The sequence below is a fragment of the Vicugna pacos genome, chromosome 10 (genome assembly GCF_048564905.1).
Source record: "Vicugna pacos chromosome 10, VicPac4, whole genome shotgun sequence".
Classification (NCBI taxonomy): Eukaryota; Metazoa; Chordata; class Mammalia; order Artiodactyla; family Camelidae; genus Vicugna; species Vicugna pacos.
The window spans coordinates 25,690,217-25,716,107 of record NC_132996.1 but is presented as its reverse complement, the minus strand read 5'-3'; the positions used below and the strand labels follow the sequence as shown (position 1 = coordinate 25,716,107).

The 25,891-nt window shown below is 51.8% G+C and overlaps 1 protein-coding gene and 1 non-coding gene across 3 annotated transcripts in view; both read right to left on the bottom strand.

The window, feature by feature from the left end:
* Window positions 1-25,891, bottom strand: part of GDPD5 (glycerophosphodiester phosphodiesterase domain containing 5) — an 83,107-nt gene that overhangs the window by 47,157 nt on the left and 10,059 nt on the right. The window contains exon 2 of one of the 2 annotated variants that reach the window (XM_015238432.3): window positions 2,214-2,297. The exons of the other annotated variant lie outside the window; for it this stretch is intronic. The gene's annotated coding sequence lies outside the window, so the exon portion shown is untranslated. The remainder of the gene's footprint in view (window positions 1-2,213; window positions 2,298-25,891) is intronic. 2 annotated transcript variants of the gene reach the window in all.
* Window positions 22,950-23,022, bottom strand: TRNAT-AGU (transfer RNA threonine (anticodon AGU)). The gene has a single exon. It is a non-coding gene; the product is annotated as a tRNA-Thr (tRNA).

Sequence of the window (25,891 nt, the reverse complement as noted above, 5' to 3'; positions counted from 1 at the left end):
CGCAGCCCAACAGAGATCATAGAAACACCCCTGGATTTCAGACTATGAAAGTCATCAAGTGTCAGCACCAGGAAAGACCTGGAGCTATTCCATCCAGCCTCCCTTCCCTGCAGAAATTCGCCAAACAGCCTCAAGTGGTGGTTCCCCACTACTGGCCTGCATGGGCTTGCAGACGCCTCATGACAGGCCCCTCCCTCCCTGAAGGGCTGAGTGGTTCCCTCTTTGAGCCAGGACAGTAGGGAGGCCCTTGGAGGGGAGTGGCCAGGCCCCAGCCACCTCCTCCCCCATCAGCACTGACAGGTTCTGCCTGGAGCAGGCAGAGTGAGCCAACATCCCCAAGGCCTCAAGGGCTAGCCCAGGGGACTGACGAGGAGAGAGACTTTCACCAACCTCTCACCCTCAGCGGACACCCCAGCCCCTCCCATGCACGCAGTGATCCAGTCACAGGGACCAGGCCGGCTTTTTCCAATGCCTCTCCCTGGTTTCCTGGGAAGGGGGAAGGGAGTGCGAACAGGAGGAGGAGGAAGCGGAGTCTGGCAGAGACATGCACTGAGCAAACTTGTCTCTGCCCAGTTTTTGCCCCCTGAGGGAATGGAGAGCAATGATTTATTTTATTTATTCATGTAAAATAGCAGAGGTATTACACAAACAGGCTTCCCAAGCAGGCCCTGGGGATGGAAGGAGAAGGAAGTCCTACCATTTTCAGAATCTTTCTCTTCCTTCCCCTCATGCCTGCCTGTGTAGCCTCACCTGCCCCTGCCCACCTCACACCGCTGTGGTCTCAGCACACGGCGCCTCCCAGCCTTCCCTGCTCCGTGCCTTTGCTCAGGCTGGGCCCTCTGCCAGGAGAGCCCTCCCCCAACCCCAGTCCAAATCCCACCCATCCCAACCAACACGCCCTGGGCAAAGCTCGGTCTGATCCCTGCACAGGAGCCCACTGCTTCCTCCCTTTGTGCTCGCATCACCAAGCAGAGCTCTTGAGACATGATCACAGGCCTCTGTGCACCATAATTATCTGCTTCCAAAGCTGCCTTGCCCACCAGGTTGAGGCGAGGATTTCTGATCCACTCAGCCACGCTTTTCTAAAGAGCCACAGTATCTGCGACCCTACACCAGGTGATGGGGACACAAGATACCCCAGGCCCCGTCCCTGCTAAAGGAACCACTGTACAGGGGGACCTGTGTCCCTGCACTGGGCCAGCATCAAGAAGGCACCCATTGATATGTCAGTCAGAAAAGCTGGTTAAAAGTGCAAAGGAAGAAGGAACCCGTTGGAGCCTCTTAAGCCATCCAACTGCTGAGCCACTTCTGAGCCTGGTCCCAGTTCTGCCTCTGAATAATAATTAGCTTTTTCCCTATTTACAGAAAATTTTAAGTTACTAAAAAAAAGGCTCAATTAAGTATTTTCTCCCACAATTTTTTCTAAAGCCTCTGATACCTGTTTGCACATTTCTGTTCCAGGTCTAGTATAAGAGGACCTCAGATTTAGCACAGAATACTGATTTCCTCACTGTCATATGCATCTCTCTTCACCATGGTGCTCTGTGGTGAGCAGCAAGCCCTCTACTTCCAGGCAAATCTGAGAACCTGGGGCCTGATCTTTCCTCCCCCTGTTTCAAATTTCCAGGTTTCCTTTTGAGGAAAAAAAAAAAAAAGACCTTGCTCGAATGCTGAAAAAGAAAGTCCCTAGGGTTGGCTGACCCAACACACCTTGAAGGTTCATGCCAAATCCATGATTCAAGGCCTCCAATTTCATCATTCACCATTCATTCCTTTGGTTGAAGCATCACTTTCTCTAGGATTCTCTCTTAAAATAAATATCTCCCCTGGAAATGGGAGCCCATTAAACCTTCAAATTAGAGGTCAAGGAAATTTAGTTTAATGTTTGGCTCTAGAGAGGCAGTAAATCACAGGGGTTAGAAATGTACACCCAGCGCCAGCCTGCCGGGCTTGAAACCCAGCTCTACCATTTACTAACTGAGCAGGCTTCTCAATGCCTTTGTACCTCGGTCTCCTTGTCTATAAAGTAGAGCTAATACTAGGACCAACCTCACAGGCTGTTGTGAGGATTAAATGAGCTAAAATGTGTAGGGTGCTTAGATAAGTACCTGGTCCCCTGGAGTAAGCAAGAGACGACTCAGAGTCTCCATTTTTTTTGTTTTCCCTTGCCTCTAACTCCTTTCTCCCCGCCTCCTTCCTTGCTTTTTGTTTACCTGGAAGAAGGTACCAGTGGCTGTAAGCTGGGCTCCCAAGGGGGTCCTGTCCACGGAGGTGGTGATGTCACTTCACTGGGAGAGCTGAGGGGACAAACCCAGTCAGATCACACATCAGTCCACCCCGCTTTCTCTCCTCCCACCCAACTCTCAGTAAACCCTCACCTTGTGCTCACCCTGTGCTGGGTATGGGGCCCAGGGATGGGTCACATCTAGTCCCTTCCCTGGGGAAGCCGCCAAGCTGGTGGGTGAGCCCAGGAGACATATGTGAACCAGTCGTGGGCCGTGAGACCCCACACAAGCAATCCCACCCTGACACACGCTGCCCACAAACCATCCCCAGCCTCGAACCCAGTACAACCTGCTCCCTGAACCACTCTTGCCCTCTCAGGACCCACAGAAATGTGATCCAAGGCCCAGCCACCCTGGGATGAAACCTGGGACTGTGCCTGGCTCCTGGGCGACAGAGGCCCTTTTGTACTGCCCAGGGACCTGCTTCTCTGGAGGCAGACACCAAACCAGCTGTCTTCTCAAGCAGCCACTGAGGGAGGGCCAGTGGGCTGGAGGCGGGATCTGGGGCACCACAATTATGTGGCTGACTTCTGACTCATGCACTGCCTCCCCATCACCAGCTCCTACAGCCAGCAGGGCAGCCCCCCTGCCCAGGAACTGGGAGGAGAGATGGTACTGACAGGCCCTGGGGAGAAGAGGAGAGTGGAAGGGGGCTCCAGGTCAGCACTGAAGGCTTTGGAGTATCAATGCTGCCACGTTGCCCACTAGGGGACACTGAGGCTGGCAGGGCCAGGGGCCTACCTATGTCACCCAGAGAGTCAGAGTCAGAGCCAGGGTGAGACCCAGGCCTCCTGGTGCCTGGCATACCCAGGGAAGCACTGGTTCAGGCCTAGTGCCCAGCCCAATCCCATGTCAACAGAATTCTCTCCAACCTGATGGGGCCCTGGAGCCACACACCAGCAAGAAATACAGCCAAGTCTCAGCCCTGGACGGGAGGGGCACAGAGCTGAGCTCAGAGACAGCTTGAAAATGACATTCAGCTGCAGAGAGATGGACTCCTGGGAGGCCCCCAGCCCTGCCCTCCACCTCCAGGCCGCAGGTTTCTCACTAAGCCCTGAATGCACTGCACTTTACAGTTTATAAAACACACTTATTTCCTTTATCTCCCACAATGATCCTAAGGCTTAAGTGACAGAGGGAAAATAAACAGAGCAGGGCTTCTCAAACTTTAATGTGCAAACAAATCACCTGAAGATCTTGTTAAAAGACAATCCAAATCAGCATGTCTAGGTTGGAGTCTGAGATTCTACATTTCTGAGAAGCTCCTGTGTGATGCTGATGGTGCAGGTCCAGGGACCACAATTTGAGGAGCAAGAACACAGCTGTTAACAGCATGGGCGCTGGGGTCAAAATGCCTGAGTTAGAATCTTGGCTCTTACTGTGTGACCATGGGTAAGTGACTTAACCTCTCTGTGCGTCAATCTCTTTACATATAAAACAATAATCATCATAATAAAATATACCCCATAGGGTTGATGTGAGGATTAAATTATGTAAAATGCTTAAAATAATGATTATTATTTCAAAATTTTTAAAATGGAGGCTCTGAGAGGTGGACACTCAGCAAGGCACTGGAGCAACAATTCAAACACAAACCACTTAGTGTAAATCCTGCAATAACAATTTGCCACAACATCTGCCAGCCAGCAAGCCCTCCCTGCATTAGACAGACATGGATATTGGGGCCTGGAGAGGGGCCAGGACTGACAAGGTCACCAGAAAGTCAGTGTCAGAAATTCAAGTCCATGACTCCCAGCCTAGTGCTCTTTCCATCACACTTTACTGTCCTGAAAGGAAGAGAAAGTGTCACAAGTTCTCTCGGGGTAGGGTCGGGGTTGGGGGTTCCAGCCCTGCTGTCAGCACCCCCGCCCCTCCCCCCACAGTCTGGGCCAGGAGAACAGTCTAGCATCTTCCTTCCATCACCCATTTAATTCCAGTCAGTGGCACTCGGTCTTAGGGTCACCCAGCTGGGGTGGCAAGCAGGGGATGCAGCCCAGACCTGTCTCCACCCCCTCACTGGCTTCCCAGCAGGGGACCATTGGGGACCAGTGAGTCACTTGAAGGAAGCGCTTGGCCACAAACAGGAAGTAGCTCTTCAAACAGAACCCCCCTCCTCCAAGGATCTCCCCAGGGCAGGTGGCCTGGGTGGCAGAGTCTGATGAAGGAAGGGAAGCTGACTGAGACAGAGCAACACTTATTCAGATTTTACAGAAAACTCAAACGCAGCACCCATCCTCTGCACTGTGAAACATGGCCAGGGGGCTTCTCTGCTGTGTGATCTTAGGTACATCAATGTCCCTCTCTGAGCCTCAATTCCCTCATCTGTAGACTCATGGGACTGTACTACAAGACTGCTAAGGCCTTTTGTTCTACAATGAAATAAAGGATTCATGGACGTGAATCTAGATTTAAATAAATGAACAAAAACATATATGAGAGAAATGAATGAGTGAATGCCAATACCTAGATTTAAGCTCCAGCTGTAGCATAAGCACCATCACTTATTTATTGTTTGCTGTAGGATAGAGATCTCATTGGCAAGAAGACACCCCCTGAATCACACTTAGGCACAGGGAAGAAGGCCATGCCCTGAGTCCCACACACCACAAACGTTATATATTCCACAGGTATATTACAGAACATACAGAACTTCAGTCACACACCATCCTTGGGACCCACAAGGCTAATCTGCTCCCCTAACGTTGCTCAGGTCCCAGGTCCCAGGTCCCAGAGAAATTCCTTTTCTTGGGCTTGAAGAACAAATGGTGACTCTGTCCAGATGAAAGTCTGCGGGTTGCACGGTTGCTGATGGGGGTGAGGGGTTGGGGGATCTGGGACACTACTCGGGGCAGGGGCGGGGAGAGGCAGACAGAGGGAACTAAGTGGCAAGAATGTTTAGAGGGGCAGACAAATTAAACTTGTCAAATCCTTTCAGAGAGCAATGTGCAACAGCTTCTTGCATAACAAAGTATCCGTTTCCCAGTAATGCTGAGCATCCTTTTTTTTTTTTTCTTTTTGGCTTTTCTCCCTGTTCCAGTTTGTGGTTCTAAAAGTACTTGTGAATTAGTGTGGTATTCACAATAAATGCACAAGGCAGCTGAGGAACATCTTACAGTCTTTAACAATTGATGTTACTCAAATCAATGTGACATGGAATGTGATACTAACCCTTCACATTGGCAGCTAGATGAACATTAAACACTGAAACTGCGAATAGTTTCATTTTTACAAAATCTTCAAAAATTTGAATTACTATTTTATGTCTATTTAAATCATTTTATTTGAAAATCAGATATTTGTTATTTATGATGTGTATAGTTTTAAATTCATAGATAATTTCAAGGAATAAAACCAACTTTTGAAAATAGAAATTTTCTTTTTATGTTTAATTTACATTTTTGATGGAAATATATTCAAATTCTATGCACTTTAAATACAACTGCATTTTATTTCAGATCCTTCAGATTATTATCATCAATACAGAATTTTCAAATGATGTGGAAATCTTGGTTATAACAATTACAGTGTCCTTGCTAAAATGAAGATAATAAAATACATCTTATGAAATAAATAACAATGTATGAAATATGTCTTATTATTCATCCAAACATCACCAGCCCACCAACACAACACCCAGATGTACAATAATAACTACATTCATTCTTCCTTGATATTTTGTCACTTTGAGTCATACAAAACCATAAGTTTAAAGGGGGAGGGTATAGCTTAGTGGTAGAGTGCTCACTTAGCATATACAAGGTCCAATCCCCAGTACCTCCATTAAAATAAATAACCCTAATCCCCCCCACCAAAAAAACATAACTTTACATGTATATTTCAATTTTCGTCATGAAGTTATATTTATCAAAGTGGGAAAATGAAACTATCTTATTTAATAGTTTCTTGGTCTTTTTCATAACCTTCAAATATCTGACAAACATATATGGGTCTCTATTCGTATTTCTGTCCTGAGCTCTGCAAATCTGGGGCCAGACCTGCCTGTCCAGCACCTGCACACCAGCTCTCATTTTTGTGGGACCCAGGCCGTCTGTGCTGGTCGCTTCTCCTCGCTGAGGCTCAGCGGGGCAGCCAGTCACCCTGTCTTTCTGAATCTGCCTTTTAGAAAGTGCCCTATACATGAGAGGTCCTCATGCTTAGATCAGAGTCTTATTTCCAGAGCTGACATGAATGTCCTCAAGGGCAGTGGCCATGACCTGACTGCCATCTCCCACAGACCTGGCTCTCCTTAAAGTCTCTTACATTCCAGCAGCATCTGCGAAGGGCCCTGGGTGGACCTCTGGTACACCAGGCTGATAGCCTCCTGGCCAGGCTAGCCCCAACTAGCTCAGGCTGAGCGTGGCCCACACAACTGGTTTTCTCTTCCTCTGCACCCCAACTTGGTCCATCTCTACACATGACCTCCTCTTGCCCCCTTACTCTGGGCCTACCAGTCACAGTGACCCTCTTCGGGCTAAAGCCACCAGCATGCAACTTCAGCCCCCTGACATATGGGCTGACAAATCACATTCCCTGCCTGCCACCCTTCCTCTTATTTTCCACAAAGGTCTTCTCTGGGGCCCTTTCCAGAGGGCAGGAACCAGGTTCTGGAGGGGCTCAGGGTAGGGGTGTTGAGGAGAGGGCAGGAGACTGAGAGCAGGGAGACCTGGGTTCTGGGCCTGGCCTGGCCTCTGAAAGGCAGGTCGGCCCCCTCTTTAGGCTCGGGGTCTTCATTTGTCAGGTGGGGATACTGCAGCCAGTGCAGACTGCCTGTGTGATGAATGGAGATCCCAGTGAGCAGGATCTGATGGGGCTTTGTAAACTGTAAAGTACTGAACCATGTGATGGGGCCTAACCTCATCTTACCTGTTCTTCCTACTCAGTCTGGCGCACGTAGAGTCCGTATACTAAGACACTGTCCATCATTTATGGAGGGCTGGCCACAGCCCTCTACAAGGCCAAGATTCCCAGTCTGTTCTCTCACTTAATCCTCTTAGCCTCCCATTCCAAGTACGTTCTACAGATGGCAAAACCGAGGCTCAAGGGGGTTTGGGTGCCGTGCTCAAGGGCACAGCTAAGCAAGCGGCAGAGTCAGGATTCATACACTGTCTGTCTCCCAAGCCAGTCTAGACAACATAAAGCCAGTCACCAACACGTATTTCCTGAGCTCTCCTGTGTGCCAACAGAGCCCCGAGGCCCAGGGACAGACCTGCTGGAGGAGCCCACAGTCCACAGTACAGACAGATGTATGGAGAGTGCATGTGAACAAAGGAGGTATCCTGCCTGGGGAGGGGCACGAGAGAGCCTTGTTGGTGGATCAAAGCTGCCTTGCCTCCCAGCCTAGCCCACCGTAGGCAGCAGCAGATACTCAGGAGCTGAGCAAACTTGTTTCCCCTGTGCCCACCACTCAGCCAGCACCCGCGTGCCTGCCCCTGGGGAGGGCAGGGCCCTAGACAATTCAGATGACCTCCTCCTCCTCCAGGACCACCACACTATGTCCACCTTTACCCTGGGGTCTGTGGGTTCCCCAGGCCTTAGGATAGGGTGCAGCCTTGCAGCAGACTAGACAGTAAGCCTGGCAAAAGTAGGATCCTGTCCATCTGAGCACAGAACCCCTTACACAGTAGGTGTTTAATAAACTGTGGTCAGAGAACTAATGACTAAATAGCAGTGACTGACCACTGTGATGCCCAGCTCAGTTCCTTGTGACCGCTAGGCAGTTAGCTCAGGTTTCCAATCAGACTAGGGCTGGTGGGGGCCGGAGCAGAGCTGATAAAGGGTAAGGTGCTCAGATAAGCAGCCATGGTGGGGGCAGGGCAGTGGGACCCAGCCCCCTTACCTCCACCCTTCTGCTATGTGATCAGGAGCAAATCACTTCACCTCTCTGGTATGAGTCAAGCAGGGATTAACATCACATTGAAATCATCTGATTTTAGATGGGTGCATATGAAACTTTGGTCAGAAACATGCGGCACAGAGGCTCAGAGAGGGCAGGTGACTTGGCCAAGGTCACACAGCAGGTGATAAACTCTAGACTAGAACCCAGGCCTGTCTCACTCTGTGGGGCTAGACTCCTAGAGGCCAGATTAGGGTGACATCCTTTGTGATATCACAGGTGCCAGAAAGGGTTTGGGACAAGTTCATCAGGCTCACATCACCAGTTAAAGCCACCATCATCAGAGTCCTCAAGAAGCACAGTCTGTTTATTCGTTCCTGGGACACACTGACCAATACGAGTTTCATAAGCAATCCCTGAGCACTTTCTATGGAAAAAGCCCAGTAGACAGAGTTGGGTAGGCTGGGCTGGGCAGAAAAACCAAATTCAGTTCAGTTGGGGATGGGCCCCTGGGACCTCAGTTTCTTCCATGGTGCTCACTGTCTCCATGGTCCTGACCAAACCTCTGCCCATAGCCCTGTGCTATCCCCTGATCTTCACTGATCCCCTCTGGGAGGTGTAGGCAGGGCTGGAGGCAGGGTGGCATGGAGGCAGACTTCTCCAGAAGGGGCTATCAGGGCATCAGACCCTGGGCAGGGCTGGAGAGATTATCCAAAGCCAAGTGGTGGGAGAGAACCCCAAGGGCCGGGGCCAGGGGAGCTCTGAGAAATTCTGCCTCTAGAAGCTTAGAGACAGTGAGCCAGTGCCTGGGGTTGGGAGGACAGTGAGGGCACAGGGCAGCTCTCAGAAGGTTCTGCCTGCTGCTGACCACACAATTCTGGGCACCCATTCTGCACCCCCTTTCTAACAGGTGAGAAGAGCTGACACTTACTGGTGTTTCCTTTGAGTCAGGTTCTGCATAATTGGCATCCCATTTGCTCATCACATGAAATCCAAACACAAATCCTCGGGAGAGGCCTCTGTTCTTTCCACCCACCCCTGGGATCCCTTTGCCATTCAGGGTCAGACCAGGTTGTACCTTCCCACCCAGCCTCCCAACAGCCAACATCTGTGAAGGCATGTGGACAGACTGCCTTCAGGCTGCCCGAATCCCTTTACCAGTGACCCTCAGGCAAGGTCTAAGTTTCCCAGCATTCTTGCCCCTGGCAGCCAGCTCTAGGGACTCAGCCAGGTTCCCCTCCCAGGGCTTGGCTTGAAGTCACTCTTGCTTCTCCTTCTCTTTTCCTGGTTCTACTTTCCCTATTCCCTTAGGTTTTGTTTTGTTTTTAAACTTCCTAATAAATCCCTCTCAAACAAATCCTTGTCTCTCAGGGTCTGCTTTTTAGATCCTCCAACCTCAGACAGCCATGATGTAGATGCTGTTAATCTTCCCATTTCAGAGATGAGGAAACTGAGGCTCAGAGACTCAGACTTGTCAAAGATGCCCCATGTGGCAAGCCACAGAACAGGGACTTGAATTGAGGTCAATTCCATGCAAAGCCTGAGCACTGACCCCTTCGGTCCACTGCCAGCACAATCTGAGCCTGTTTACATCCCAAACGCTGTCCCCTCCAGGCCATCTGAGTTAATTTTTCCTCTTTTTTCCTACTGGAAGGAAAGCAGGAGAATCTGTAGATGATCCAAGGAGGATGACTAAGTCCTCAGATTCCTCTCCTTGGCTCAGATCCTGTTTTGGTCAATCCTTGCGAATCAGGGTGGATCTGACATTCTGGGAATGCAGGGAGACTTCAAACCAACTTCATGAAAACAAGTTGTAAAAGCTCTGGCCCCCACTCAAAGAGGCCTGCTGAGGAGCTTGGCTCCATGGAGCAGGGCTGAACAGGTTCACTGGTAGGGAATGCACAGCAGGAAGGACTAAGGCTAGACCCAGAAGAAGAACTTCCCGATAATTGGGAGCTGGCCCAGGGATGGGATTGCCCTCTTTGGAGGCAGACGAATCGATGTCCTGACATTCCCAGGCCTTACTTGTTTGAAGTGTCTAAGAAGCCACTTTGGTGAGCACTGAAGACACAAACCATGGAGACCAACCCTGCCCAGCCCTGCGCTTCAACTGCTGACCTGGAACCTGGTTTATGAGGATGCTGAGTTTGTGGGGCTTCTGCCTCCTAGGAGGTCAAAAGTCTCAGGACCCCCAATCCTCCCCACACCAAGCATGGATGGAGCCCCTGGAGCCTGCCAAAGCTCAGGGCTGCCATCTGGTCACCTCCTCTGCCCCTGCCCTCTGCAGCCATCCCTCCAGGAAGAGCTCCCCTTGGGCACCCTCCTGGCACTGCTGTAAAAGTGCATCTCCCTCCTGCAGCTCCTGGCTCCTGCCGGACAGCAATAAACCAGCCCAAGTCTCATCCAGTTCATCCCCCTCCACCCCTTTCCAGCTAGCACTCCCTTCTCTTATTCTCATCCAAATTTCTGAAAGAGTTGTCAACACTCAGGGCTCCACTTCTGATACAGGAAAATTGGGTGTAAGAGGATCGCCATGCCCTAGGTCTCGGTTGAGTCCCTGGGACATACCCCGCCAAGTGAGGGTCCTTGGCTTCAGAGTACAGGCCGTCTCAGAAAGCAAGAGAAAGGCCATGAGGTGCGGGGTCGGGCGCTTAGTTTAAAGTAAAAGGGAATGAGAGGCCGCAGGGTTGCTAGTTTTTGAGGGCTTGGTAGCTTCATACGCTAACAAGTGGGAGGATTATTCCAACTACTTTGGGGCAGGGGTTGGGATTCCCAGGAAATGGGCCACCACCCACTTTCTGACCATCTATGGTTAGCCTCAGAATGTGTAATTCACCATGCTAATACATTACAATGAGCGTATAATAAAGCTCAAGGTCTACTAGGAGTCAAATCTCCCGCCATCTTGGGCCTCGGGGTCTGTTGGGAATTGAATTCTCCACCATCTTGCTGCTAACTGTTGTGTCATTCTTTTAATGATTGTGCCCTGCCCTCTTCCTTCCAGTCTCACTTCCTCCTTCCAACCTGTTGCTAAACCCACCGCCCTCTGCTCCCACCAAGTTCAAGCCACCCTCCATGTGAGGAAGCTCCCTGGACAGTCCTTCCTGACACCGTGACCCTCACTCACCCTGCTTCTGGAAATGTCCTCCGCCTCTAGCTTCCAAGACACCAGTGGTTCTGGTTTCCCTCCTTTCTCTCTGGCTGCCCCCACCCAGCCCTGGGCTGGCTCCTCCTCGGCCCAGGCCTTCGCTCTTTATCCTAAGCTTTTTCCTCCTCCCCTGACCTTCACACTCCCCAAGGGCAATCCCACCCACTGCTGGGGCTTCAGCCACCCCTCCCTGCCTGGACCGATTGCAAGGCCCTGGTAACCAATGACCTGGCTGGTTGTCTCAACCAGGACATCCCACAGGAACCTCACACCCACAGTGGCCGAATGGGAACTCACATTCCCCTAAAACTGCTCCTCTCCCTCCCTCCCATCTCAAGGCGCCTCCATTCTCCCGTTTTCCAGGCGTGGAAGATGAGAACCACCCTCCCTACCTCCCTCTCCTTCAAGCCCCCAAATCAGATCTGGCACCAAGCCCTGCTCTGCTCTCTGCCCTCTCCCTTCATCTCCCACCAGATGTCTCTCACATCTCCCTCTGCTCAGACTCCTCTTACAGGAAGCCTTCCTTGACTCTCCTGACAGACTTGGGCTGGCTTTGCCAAGCCAAGGTGTGCCCGGTACAGCCCTCAGTTCAGCAACCACACTAGCTTCCGGCTGCGCATCTGATGGCCCCAGGCTGGTTTCAGAGGTGCAAGGCCAGGGCCTGGACTCTGGGTCCTGACATCCAGGCTGAGCTCAGCACAGAGAGGCCCCAGGAGAGGTTTCTCAAATCTGGGAACTTATCTTTCTGCTGAATTCTCCCCACTGGTGAGGTCTGGATCTCCCCACAGCCTACAGGCCCCCTGGGGCAAGGGCTGTCTCTGCTCCGCCCTTCTTCAGGGCTTAAAACACATGAGCACTTAGTCCCCTTTTAGAAGACGTTCTAACCTTACATGCATTTTCAAGGAGATGTCACATGGGGCCTGCACATACATATACTCAGACATACAAAAATACACCAAACACACAATCACAGACAGATCCAGGTAAATACTCATGGGCACGCTGGCTCATGGAGGTATGTGAAGATGTGCAGACAGGCTCTCACAGACACAGCTTCCTGGAAGTAGCTTGGACTTGGGCCACTGCCTCTCTGTGCATCGAGGGCTCCAGGAGTCAAGGCTGGCTCAGCATGGGATTCTACAGCTGCAGTGCAGGGGTTTGGGGAATGCTTGGCCCTAGAGGACCTCTAACTGCCTCAGCCCTTCCCTCCCTCTCAATTTTCACAAACTCTTCCTCCAGGAAGCCCTCCTTCATCATACCCTTCCTCTCAGTTCTGGGGGAGGGGGCTGACCCCAAAAGGGATGCTGCCTGGATCCTACCTCAATCTTTCCCTTCTCATACGCAAGGGGAGGGCTGCACCAGCCCAGAGCTTTTAGGATCAAAATCCCCTACTTTTCCAGCCCCAGTCCTGCCTCACCTCCAAATCACAGCTCAAATGTCCTCTCCCAGTAACCCTTGGCAGTTCCCTTTCCCAGACGTGGCACCAGCATCAGAGAGATAATAACTCAGCACTGGTGAGTTCATTTAATCCTCAGGACAAGCTGCTGGGGTCGGTGTTCTCACGCTCCTTTTACAGATGAGAAAGTCATGGCTCAGAGAGACGACGTTGACTTCCCCAGGACCACACAACTATGCAGCCTTTCTTTTCTTTCCTTGAAATCATCTTCCCAGCCACGACCTCCCTCAGGAGGGAGCGCTGGCCTTAGAGTGGGGCTGGGAGTTGGGGACAGAGGGCCTGGCGAGGAGGAGCTCTGAGTGCCACCACACCTGGCTGCAGCCACGTGAAGGGCCTGTGGATGCTCCTTCACCAACTTGCTTTGGGATGTGGAGCAAGTCACTGGACCTCAGTTTCCCCGCCTGCGATGTGAGGAAGGCTGGATACCACAGCCTTTGGGATAAGTTCCATTTGGACTCTGCAAGGCTGCAGAGAAGGAAGGGTCGTGGGAAGGGGAGACCACAAGGGGTGCAGGGGCTGCTCTCTACAATGGGGTTGGGCCCAGAAGAGGTGGCCACTGGGTGTTCTCTGGCCCTGCTGGCTGCCCCAGGGTTGGCTGCCAGACTCCCCTCCCTTCTGCCAAGGCAGCCACCCTCCCACCCTTCTATCTTCCTCTGTAGGAAAGCCAATCTGAGCAGAGAGTAAAAATGCTGAAGTATCTGATATACTGGAAGGGGTTGGAAAGCAAGACAGGTGGGTGTACAGAGCACATGCAAAGCTGATGTAAACGCCCCAGGCAAACACCTGGGTATAAGCTCCATCATTCCTGTCCTCTCCCTACACTCGATCCCAGCCCAGGAGCTCCCCAAGTCCTGCTGATTCCACCTTCGAAGTGGCTCCTCCAGTGGGGCACTCCAGCCCCTAATACCCCAGCCAAGGGCTCCCTGGAACCTACACAGGATCAAACAAACCCCATATACAAAGCCTTTCTCAGTCTGACCTCAACTCTCTTTCCTGGGTTCCTCGTCCTCGCCACAGGGGAGCCCCAGCCACTTGGAGCTAAGTCCCTGCCCCAGCTCCACACCTTTACACAGCTAGTTTCCTCTGCATAGAATGCCTTCCCACTTGCCTCTGCTTGTTGACTCCTATAGATCCCTCAGTACCCAAATGAGAAATGCTGCTGGTTAGTGAACCAGATTCTAAGGTGGTGGGAGTCACATCTTGAAGTCAGCACATCACAAGTTAATTGCATATGGTCCAAATCACCCTTAACTATATATAGCTACCGTTTATTTACAATGCCTAGGCATTGTTCTAGATATTTCCTGTGTTTTGATTCATCTAATGCTCACAACCCTGGCAGATTACATTTCCAAAGACATAAGCAGCAGTATCTCCCATCCCATATGCTCTTCTCGTAACTCTGACACTCAAGCCATGCAGAGGTGGGGTCTATGTTATTACCCCCACTTGAATCTGGGAGGGCTTGGGACTAATGGCTGAAGTGGCACTACGAAAACTTCCAAGGCCAGGTCATCAAATGGGATGCAGCGTCTCCTCATTTAATGGAACACTTCCGCTGGAGCCCTGAGCCACCATGTAGACAGTCAGACAAACTGACTGCTCTGAGGCTGCCAGACTGTGGGGCAGTGCAGATGAGCCTGTGCAGAGAAATGAAGCCCTGAGACCATGTGAGTAACCCTGAGCCAGAACCGCTTGGCTGAGCCATCTTAAATGCTGACCTATAGGAACTGGGGGTAATAAAATGATTGTTCTTACATAAAGTCACTAAGTTTAGGGGTGACTGGTTATGTAGCAATAGTAACTGGAACATCATTACACCCTCTTTAAAGAGGAAGAATCCGAGGCACAGAGAGGTTAAGCACCTCGCCCAAAGTCACACAGTTGGTAACCAGCAGAGTCAGGATTTGAATCCAGGCAGTTTAGCCCCAGAGTCCACACTATGCACTGCCACATCACACTAGGTTTCTCCAAGGTCTGATTGGTCTCCAGGCCCATGGCAGGCCTCAGGGAGCAGTTGCTGAATAAAGGAGCAAGGGACAGAATAGCAAAAGAACAGTGGAATGAGTGTAAGAGAAAGCAGAGTGAGTTCCCAGAACCATGCAAATGAATCTAACATGAGCCCCTTGTCATCTGGAGAAGGCGGTGATCAGAGAAGCCTGGCAGATGCCACCCACCTCTGCCCTTCACAGACGAGCCCGAGATGCTGTCTCCCTGCTCCCCGCCTGCCCCAGCCTGCATGCCACAGGGTTATCCCCCAGAGAGCCCGTCTCTCCTAAAGATATGGCCTGCGGATCCTGGAGACTGCAGCGAGAAGCTTCCCAGGTGGGGAGGCTGGAGACCTTGGCCGTGTGAACTTGAGCAAGCCCCTCTGATCCCAGATGCCCTTGAGTGACACTGTTCTGACTCACCAGATGCTGAGCTGGCCTAGTGGGTGGGGGTCGAGGTGAGCTTCAGTGTGTGGGTCCTATAAACCCCAAAAGAGATGTGCCTCCAGGAGGAAAGTGGATAATGAGAATGAACCCCTTGCCTCCCCTCCACTCACCCAGAGCTCATGCATGCTCGGCATTTTCCTATGCACCATTCCTAATCCTTGCAGCAAGCCCATTAGGCACAAGGGGAAGTGACAAAGGACCTCAGGCGTACCACTCAAGTGATGCTGGTAACCAGGATCTGACCCAGGCCCATTCAGCTTCAAAACTCCCACTCTTTTTACAATACAAGTGATAGAAGCAACTTAAGTATCTATTGACAAACAAATGGATAAACAACACGTGGTATACACGTACAATGTCATGTTATTTGGTCTTAAAAAGTAAGGAAATCTTGTCACACGTTAACAACATGGATGAACTGCGAGGACATTATGCCAAGTGAAATAATCTGCTTGCAAAAAGACAAACACTGCTGTTCCACTTATCTGAGGCATTTAGAGCAGTCAAATCCACTGAAACAGAAAGTAGAGTGGCAGCGGCCAGGGACAGGTGTGGGCATGGGGAGGTGTTGTTTAGCCGGTATAGTTTCAGGTTTTTGAGATGAAAAAGTTCTAGAAATCTGTTGTTGCAACAATGTGAATATAGTTAACACTAGTAAACTATACACTTAAACATGATTAAGATGGTAAATTTTAAGTTATGTGCTTGCTTTTTAACCACAGTTAACAAAATTCCCACTCTTGGTGTAGAGAGGGAGATGAGGAGGGGCTTTAGTGGCGAGAACTCAGGCAGGCTTCACAGAAGAGGGGGCATTTGAGTTGGGCAGGATTTGGGCAAGCATACTTGAGTTTGGGGCACTACAGACAGAGCCTTGGCCTTTGGCCCTTGCCTCCCGGCCTCCATTCCAGGATCCAGCTGACTCCATCCCTCAGCCCACCCCAGGCTCCCCACACAGCATCCCACAGGGGAGGAGGCACTGGACTGGACTTAAAAAGGGATTTCTTGAACACCTACTACGTGCTCTCAAACCCCCTTACTTAGTGACCTTGGGCCAGTCCCTGTCCTTCTGGGGCCTCAATTTTCCAGTCTGTACAATCAGAAGGTCACCCAGGATTCCTTCCAATTCTCACACTGGGAATAGTCTCTGAGGAGGAGGGGAGGTGGGAGGCATCAGGAAACTGTAGAGAGTTGGGACCAGGACACTCCTAGTCAAAAGACCAGGAATCATGATCCTGCCTCAGGTGTCCTCTGCCCACTTCCCAGAAGGGGACTGTGAGACCCAAGGGGGTTTGGTTTCACTCCAACTCTACCAACAGGTGCTCACACCTACCATGTTTGGGACAAGATCACCATCTCCCCTCTTAGCCCAGTACTGGAGTAACATAAGGTAAAGCAATTCACTGCCCTGGAGACAAAGTCCTCCATGCCCAGGGCTCTTTCCAAGAATTCTGACTGTCACCTCTCCTCGGACTCAGGAATCCTTTGTCCCCAGAAAGAACAAGGTAGGACAGTCCCTGGTTCCAAGCCCAGATCTGCCAAATACTAGCTGGGATTCAGTGTCCTGGTCTGCACTGTGGGGACAAGCGTACCTCCCGAAGCACCCCTGGGAGGGTTAGAGGAGGCAAGGGCACAAAATGCTGAGCCCAGGGTCTGGCATACAATAGGTGCTTAATAAATGTCCACTATCATCCGCTCTCTCTTTGAAGACAAAGCCATTTTCATCCATCTGTTTGTTCCACTCAGAGCTGGTTTGTTTGTTTGAATTCTTCCCAGAAGAGATTTTCCCCAGCGTTCCAGGGGGAATGCTGAGTGATGCTCCCCAGCTAGCCCCAGGGAGAAGGGAGGAGCAATGAGCTTTACTTGATGGAAAAAGTAAAATTATCGTCACATGGAAATGGGAGTGAAGTCCTGGGGAAGCCTGGAGGCTGCCCCAGCACCCTTTACCCACTCTCTCCTTCCGCCACCTAGGAGGACCCACAGTGGCCCCAGGTCCTGCTTCCTAAGCTCCCCAAGGCCTGTCTGGGAGGCCTGATATGATCAGGCTGCTACTTAAATCGCACAAAGCCTTCTCTGTTCTTAGCTGACCAGGGGTGTAGCTCCCTTCCAGCTGCCTGTCAGCGCCACCAGCCCCAGTGGTGTGGACCTGGAGGTCAGTCATGACCACAAGGAGGTGGTGGGTGACCTGACTGAAGCCTGAGCCCTGCACGAGAGGGCTGCAGAGTGAGCTTCCACCCTGGGGTATCCAGGGGGCTGCCTAGGCTGGATGGAGACCAGATCAGATGACCCCTAAGGCCACTTCTGAGTCCAGCCTGCTTCTCAAAGTCTTGATTTCAAGGGGCCAAGAGTCTAAGGTTCCATGATCCAGTGCTCCCAAGATTTGGGAATAGAATGATTCTGTAGCTCTAGAGGATAAGTTTCTGAGATGCTAATGAAGATCTGCCACTGGGCTCTAGCATGTGCACCTCCTCTTTCTCTTAAGAAGCAGAGGATGGCGGGCTCTATCCTGACCCTGGGGCCCCGGCACAAGCCACACACGCAGCCCTGGTGGACTCAGCTGCTCCCCCTCCCCCCAGATCTGCTGGGGGCAGGAGTTTCTGGGGCACTTCTGGACCCTGCAGGAGAAACTGGGAAAGGAGGAGAGGACAGGTAGAAGCTGCCCTGAGGCCCACCATCGCCAGACACTGCTGGGCAGGGCGTCCACTATCACTGTGTGCCCTGTGCAGGCAGGGCCACCGTAATCCCATCAGGCAGGCTTAGGGAGGCTCTGTGACCTGCCCATGATCAAGGCTGGGATGTGGAGGAGCCAGGGTGAGAACCCCAGGCCTGGCTGACTTCAGAGATCATTCCTGGCTTCACACTGCTTTGCTTCAGCCCACAGCTTCCCAGGACCACCTCTCCCAACGTCCTCTTTTAGATGGAAAACCGAAGTCCAGACAGAGAAAGGGCTCAAGGTCACAGAGAACGCTGGGGGCAGAGCCAGGCAGAACTGTTCCCACTGACTGTCCCTCATCCCTTGACCATGTCCCTGCCACCGATCCTTCCCTGGATTCCTGCTCTCTGCCCACCTGGAAGCAGGCTCCAGGGGCAGAGCTGTCTCCTGCTCCCTCAGTTCCCAGCACAGCAACTGCTCCATGGGGTCATCTGAGGGAGGAGCTGAGAATCAGGGGATGGGACAGTGGGTCACAGCCTCCTGCCCAAGGCTGGCCAGCTGAGCACAGGGCTGACAAGATCTGGCTAGGGCTGACCTGACACGTGTGGGGAGATCATGGGGGCACTTGTCAGGCTAATTAACCAGCCTCCCCACTAAGGAAAGCACATTAGGCTGTACTTGGCTGGCCTTCACAGAGCCTGCTGGTCACCGGAACAGGGAGCAAATGCAGCCTCGGCTTCCAGAGCCACTGGTCGGCAACCCGGGCGCCCTCCCAGACGCCCCCGAATGCCTACTATGCAACAGTAGTGCTTTTACTCTGATAATTTTACAGGAAATTTCTCATCTGAATCTCACAACCTTGAGAGTTAGGAGTCCTTTATCTCCCTTTCACAGGAACAAGGAGGTCAGGGACTCACCCTAGGTACTGGTAAGCATGCAAAGTCAGGACTTGCACCCAGGGCTGCCGGGAGGCCAGGCCTCACCTGGTCCCAGAGGGAAGTTCTCCAGGGCCCCGGGGAGCTGGAGCCTCCTCTGCTGGGCTCATCAGTGTGAGAATGCGTCTAAGCTGCACTGACCATTTTCTTTGCTCTGGGCTGGAATTAGATCCTATCTGCAAATCAGTGGCCTAATACGTGCCCGGCACCCTACTAGGTGTCACACCCACTGGGTGGTTTGATTTGACTTCATACCAGCCTTAAGGTTAGCCTAGGCTGAGCCTCAGACTGGCCATGTCACAAATGCAAGGTTGCACAGGCATGGGGCAGAGCTAGGACAGAACTCCAGGCACGTCAGGCCTCTGTAAGATGGGGGAAAACAGACTGGGCTTTTTTTTTCTTAAATGGCTTAAGTTTATGCTGCTACTCCACTATATCCTTCTCCCTGCCAGCCTCCCCCCACCCCAAACCAACACAAGAAGAGGGAACATCTGTCATGCCTCTGGGTGCCAGCCGAGCCCAGCTGTTTGCCCACGACCCCGGCCCTGGTGGGGCCAGGAAACCATCTGGGAGCCGCTCAGGAACAAGGGCATTGAGAGGAGCCCTCAGAACTCTTGGGAAAAGGATGCTTGGCACAGCCCTGCCCTGTCCCCCATACCCCATCCTGGGTAAGGGTGGCTTTGACCAAGCACCCTGTGTGGCAGGTTGTGGCCCTCTAGAGTGGGCAGCCCAGGCCCTGCTGAAATAAAGAAGCATCCACACCAGAGATCTGAGTTGCTCCAACTGACACCTCTTGGGAAGTGGAAGGGATGGAGGTGACAGTCTTGTTCTGCCTCTTAGGCCCTATCTATTGTTGCCCCTGCCCCAGGGACACAGGCCAGAGTCCCTTGTACAAAGACCAGCTCTGTTGGACCCAGGCTGTGCACAGAACAGACAATTTGGGGAGGGGCAGTTCCTGACATGTGCCCCTACTCCACCCCAGAGGCCGGACCCAATACTCGAAGGCCTCTGGGGCACAGCTGGGGAGGGGCAGTGTCTGGTCGCAGGGCCCAGAGCAGTTTCTCCTCCTGTTGGAATGCACACAGACACAGGAGTGCAAACACACAGGTCTGGCCTGCAGGTGCAACCTGTACATAATACATGGGCTCCTATTGCTTTGGCCTGGATAACTGTACCCAACAGGAGAATACCGCACCAGGGAGCACTTCTGGGAAACGGGTGAGCAGGCCAGAGGGCTGGGGGATTATAGAAATCAAACAAATGAATACCACCAATAACAAGAGCTGTTTACATATGTGGGGTCAGCTATCGGCTTTCATAAATTTCCTCTGATTGAATCTTCCGAAAAGCCTACTGTGGGAGTTAATATTGTTCCCATTTTACAGATGAGGAAACTGAGGCTCAAAGGTTAAGTAACTTAGCCATGTTCACACAGAAGGAAGAAGCAGAACTTCTTACCCTGCACACAACCCTCAACCCCAACCTGGCTCAGCTCCACCCCGCAGCCCTCAATCATAGTCTGGGGCCTTAGATGAATCATCAGTGAAGACACCAGAGCACTTCATCCTGAGCTCAGCAGGCTAACTGCTGAAGCAAGAGAGAATGAGGATTGAATTTCTCCAGCAGAGCCAGCCTGACCTCCACTCCAGCAAATGTTTGCCCCCCACCCAGGGAGCCTCTGGACCCTGCCCAGCCAGGTAGCCCAGTGGACCTCAAGACTGGGGGAATAATGGTCTGAGCTCCCCCTGCACACATGCCAAGAAACCTGAAATCCCTTCAGAGCTGGAAGGGACATGCTAGGTGACCTTGCCCAACCATAAGCATGAGGAACTCAAGATCCAGAGCAGGGAAAGACTTGTCCAAGATCCCATAATGGAGAAGCCCAGTCAGTCCACCATCCTACCAGGCATCAGCTAGGTGCTGGGGACACTGGGATGAATGGCCTGGCCTCAAAGCACCCTAGTCAGGGGGGCACCCACTCAGCTGGTGTTCAGACCCTTGTGATCTGCTTCTCCAGCCCCATCTCCAGTGACCCCTGCTTTCCTCCCTCCGACCCCATCACCTCAGGCTCCCACAGTGCCCTGATGTGTAACCCACTTGTTGCCACCTCTGTACGTTTGCTCCAGGCTGTTGCTTTTCCAAGAATGCCTTTCCCAGCTGGCCAGAGCCTGCCCACCCCACTTCAATCCCCATGGTAACCTCAGCTCTGCTTTGCAGAGCCTCACCCAAGTTCCCCGACCCACAGCTCAGGCTGACAGAGTGCTCCCTCCCTTCCTTCCTCCTTCCCTCTTCTGAGCCCCTCACCCCCAACACCTCCTGACAATATCTGTGCACTCTGCCCAGGGTAGCTGTCCCTGGAACTGTCTCCCTTATGTCCCTCAGGACATGGGACTAAAGATCCCCTCAATCGAGTAACTGTGGCACCCCCACCTACCTGCCACGAAGACTTGGAACAATGGAAAAACCCACTTCTTCCTTTTAAGGCTTATATTTGTCTTTAAAAAAAAAAAAAACAAAACCCTTAGTGGGCACGGGAAAATGAAATGGAAGGTTCTTAGATGCGTCTTGGCATTTCCAAACGCTGGCTCTGTGCCTGGCACACAGGAGATGTCTGAGATATGTTCCTTTGGTGGATGAAAGAATCAAAGTATCTCCACCGTCTACTCCCCCCACCCCTACATGAAACTCCACCATTATTACCAATTCTTTCTTGGGGCTAAACAGTGCTCCCTGGGTTCCTCTCTCAAAATGCAAGCTGCCCTGGGAAAGAAATGAGCTCTAGCTGGAGGCTTCCTTGCAAAATGGGAAAGTTAAGGTCTGCTGATCAGCCCTCTGAAGTGTTATCTCTGGTCTATCAGTCACAGACCCTGCTCTGTGACAAAGGAGCTGCGTGTTCACACAGGCTTGGGAACGTTTGGTGGCACCAGGCCACCTGTTGGGTATCCCTCATTCGTATCACCTATTAAAGGCCCTGAGAAGTCCTGCTTTGACTTACGTGAACTCGTGAACTCGAATTTTCCATATCTGTATGTGCCTTAGGACCCATTACCATCCCAGGGAACCAGGGCTCCCCAGAGCACAGTCCGGGAGGTGTGGACTAGATGGCGTGCCCAGGTCCACTGCAGGACATGCATGTGCACTATAGGGTATTTGTGGCTGGCGCCCAGCCAAGCCCACACTTCCCTGCGCTGATCATTCTACAGAGGCAGAAGGTCCCACCCAAACCACCAACAACACTTCTTTGTGACAGAGCACTAAATGAATGGGGCATCGTGCAGCTGCAAACAGAGCACAGAGGATGGAACAGGTAACAGGCCAGGCTGGAGACCCCAGTTCCCATTGCCATGCTATGCTCACTGCTGGCCACTGGGCAGGGGACCTCCTCCTGCTGAGCTCTGCTTTCACTGTCTGCAAAACAGAGATAATGCTGTTCTCAGGGCTGTTGTGAAAATGCGGTGTGGTACTGCAGGCAGAAACAGATTATAAACTGTAAAGTCCTGTACTGGCATTTGCTATATACATCATTATTTCCCTGCGTGTGCTGCCAGGAGGGTGTGCCAAGTTTTGATTGCTCACAAGCCACTGCAGAGGTCCTCCAATCAGGATGGACAGATTGGATGGATGGAAGGAAGGAATCCCTAGTAAGACCTGGGATCAACAAATGGCTGGTTGAATAGTTATGCATGAATGAATCAATGAACCAATTCCAATAAACTCAACTGCTCCATTTCTTAGTCAACTGGTAGAAGAAGCAAATTAGGAAATATCCACAATAAGAGCAAGAGAAGAGGAAAAGAGGTGCTGGGCTGCTGGAGGCGGGTCTGCGGGCAGCAGAATGAAGGGTCAGGGTGAAAAAAGCCAGAAACCTACAAAGTCAGAAAATGGTGCTGAAGGGGCACAGCAGCCCAGGGTCACTGGGTGCAGGGACAACTGGTCTCCCAGCAGAGCAGTCAGTGTTCACAAGGCCCACCCCTGAGAGGTTAAACTGTGGGCGTCATGCTGAGAAAGGAAGTAATCAATTCTTTTCACAAAGATTTCTATCCAAAACTATAAAAGGGTTGTTTTTAAAAGGAATAGGGAACAGAAGGAAGCCTTAGGGACACAAGCCTCAGCTGTCTGAAAAAATACTTACATTTTTTTCCCTTTTTTAATTTTGTTTTGGATTTTGGGGGGGGAGGGGGGCGGTTAATTAGTTTTTTTTTTTTAATGGAGGTACTGGGGATTGAACCCAGGACCCCATGCTTACTAAGCAAGCACTCTACCACTGAGCTATACCCTCCTCGCTTCCTTACATTTTTATACTAACTTATCAACATATTCATGCACAGGACAAACATTTTTAAAGTGCCTACTGGTGCCAGGCAAGTGCTGTTAGGTGCTGGGGGAGGGAGACACAAGGCCTCATCAGACAGTGTCACACATCAAAGACTTGGATAGATAAATGAGGTGCTGGGTCACTTGAGGACAGAGTAGGTGATGGAGGGGAAAAAAAAAAGCCATAGACAGGAAGCCTGGAGGACCAAACTAAATCCCCACATGCTCAGGCAAGTCACCCTCATTCCCTGAGCCTCCATGTTCCTGTCCATCAAATGGGGCATATAACAAAAATCACAAAAGCTACTACATTGCACCAGGCACTAGACCAGTGGTTACAGACCTTGTCTCACCTCATGTACACAGCCAGCAAGACAGCTGTCGCTTTACTTTGTGGGGGAAGATGGTCCCTTTCACAGATGAGCAAACTGAGGCTCAGCTGGTTACTTGTATGCCCAAGGGCAGAGCTGGTGAGAGCCGGAATTTAATCCCAGGTTTGTCTGACTCCAGAGCTCACTGTCTCCTCCCCTCCCCAACACGTCCTGCACTGCTCTCACAGATTGCCATGAGGATTCGGTGACATCATGGATATCAAACTTCTTTGTAAAGGTAAACGATCATGTCTCCAAAGCCAACAAGAAATCAGTCTCAACCCTCCATGAAAGCAAACACTGAAGTTCACAGGGCACTCAGATCTGGCGGCAGCCCAGGACTCCTGGTTCCTGATCCCTCCACCTCCTTGGCCCCAGCAGCGCCAGGAGCCCCATCTAACCCTACACAGCCCATGGGGCCCCTCCCAGAAACGACCTCATTCTTGAACACCCACCTCCGCTGCCCCACTATGCTCGACCCCTCCAGGCTCCTTCACCCCACCACTGGGCCAGCTGCCTCATCTCTCAGAGCCTAGGGTTTCCCACCCACAAAATGAGGGATTTAAGCAGAACTCAAGTGGGAAAGGATCTGCTCCAAAGAGGGACTCACAAATATGACTGAACTTTTGTTGGATGAGTTTAACTGGGCGGGTAGGACGAAATCCAGGCTCTCAAAATCCCTGGCTGAGGAGGAAGGCACTACCCCACCTACAAGGAATCCTCCACCGTACCTTAAACTCCTCACCTGGCCTGAGAGGTGAACTCAGCTCCTACCACCACTACCACCACCAGCAGGACCCTAATCTGCCAGCTTCCCAGGGTAATTGGGGCCCAGGTAAGTGAGAGAGAGGAAAGGGGGCTTCAGATGAACTGCATTTATCTTTACTGGAGACACCTGGGCCCTGGGGCACAGACATCCTCATAGGCCTAACATGGCCCAGAGAAGCTGCTAACTGGCTTCAGGCCACCCAGCAAATCAGAAGGCAAGTGGGTGCTGGGACCCAAGCATTCTAGGCCCAACCCAGGGCTCCCCACTGCCCCAGAGTCACTCCTTTTGCAGCGTGGATCAAGCGCAGAGAACAGTGAGTATAGTCAAGACGATGCACCCACCCCACCCGACGCTGGTCAGGAGGCACTGGCCGTTGACAGCTATACCCCCAAGAAGCAAGTTGAAAACCAACAGCTAGTTGCTCCATTCCCTGCCTCACTCACTGCAGATACTGACAGGGCAGATTTGTACAGAGAATGGGCTCAGTCTGCCTCTGCAGAGTCCTCAAGAAGAGGAAGGAGGTTCCAGTTGCAGCATACTGGATTTAAATTAGACACCAGAAAGAACTTCCGGAGGCAGTATTAAAAATGACAGGGCACCAAGAAAGGGAGCAGGATGAAAGTGGTTGCAGAGTCTCTCCTAAAAGACAAGATGCTATCTCACTCATTATGTCATTTTAGCTTCAAAACAGACCTGAAAGGTAAGTGTGGCTGTCCATGTTTTCTAGATGAGCAACTGATGCTCAGAGAGGGTAAGTGACTTGGACAGTGTCTTCAAAGCTCTGCTCTGAAGAAGCAGAGCTGGGCTTCAAAGCCAAGACTGACTCAAAAGACTGCACGTCTCTCTTCTCTGGAAGGCCTCTGAGATCGAAATCAAGACACCACCACATCCACCACAGGCATCTTACCGCCCATCTTCAGACGCTCAGTGGTGGCCAGTTATAAAGAAAGGGCTCTGCGTTCCCGGCCTGCCCAGCTGCCCCCAAGATGCTATGTCCTTCAGCCTCAAGGTGCTTTCCACGTAATGTGCCGACACCTCTTCTCTCTCACTATGCACCTCAGCTCCCCTGACATCAGCCTACCCGTGGCCTTTGTCCCACTCTGGAGATAAGGTTGTCCCTGGCAAGGCCACCCTGGAAGCCACCTGCAGCCTGATGTGTGTGTGTTGTGGGGAGAGTTGCTGTCTTCTCTGCAGCAACAGGGTGGACAGGAGGCCTGGCTCCCCCGAATGCACTTAGTGCTTCACACTTCACTGCCCTGGTCCTGGAAGGGCTGAGCCCCATCCCACCACTGGGGAAATGGAAGGTCACAGTAGCCAAGACACTTGCCCACCATTAAAGTATAAGAAATAATTCAATAGGAAACTGAGCCAGGATTCAAACCCAGGTCTGCCTGATTCCAGAAGCCAAATGTGTCCCCAGCAAATCACTGTACCTGTGAGCACCTGCTGTGTACTCTGCTTGCCATGACCCCTGGGGCCATGCCTCCTGGCCTTATGCTTACCCTTCCCCCTTCCTAAAATACCTTTCCTGTCCAGTTTGGGCCAGTGGAGGTCCTAGCCTAACTTCAAGACTCATTTCAATGCCCCCTTCTCCGTGAAGCCTCCCTGATTTCTCATTCTCCTCCGAGTTTCTCTGTTCTCACTTGTCTCCTGCTCGTAGCAGCCAGGCCTGCCCCGTGAGGAAGAGACCTAGAC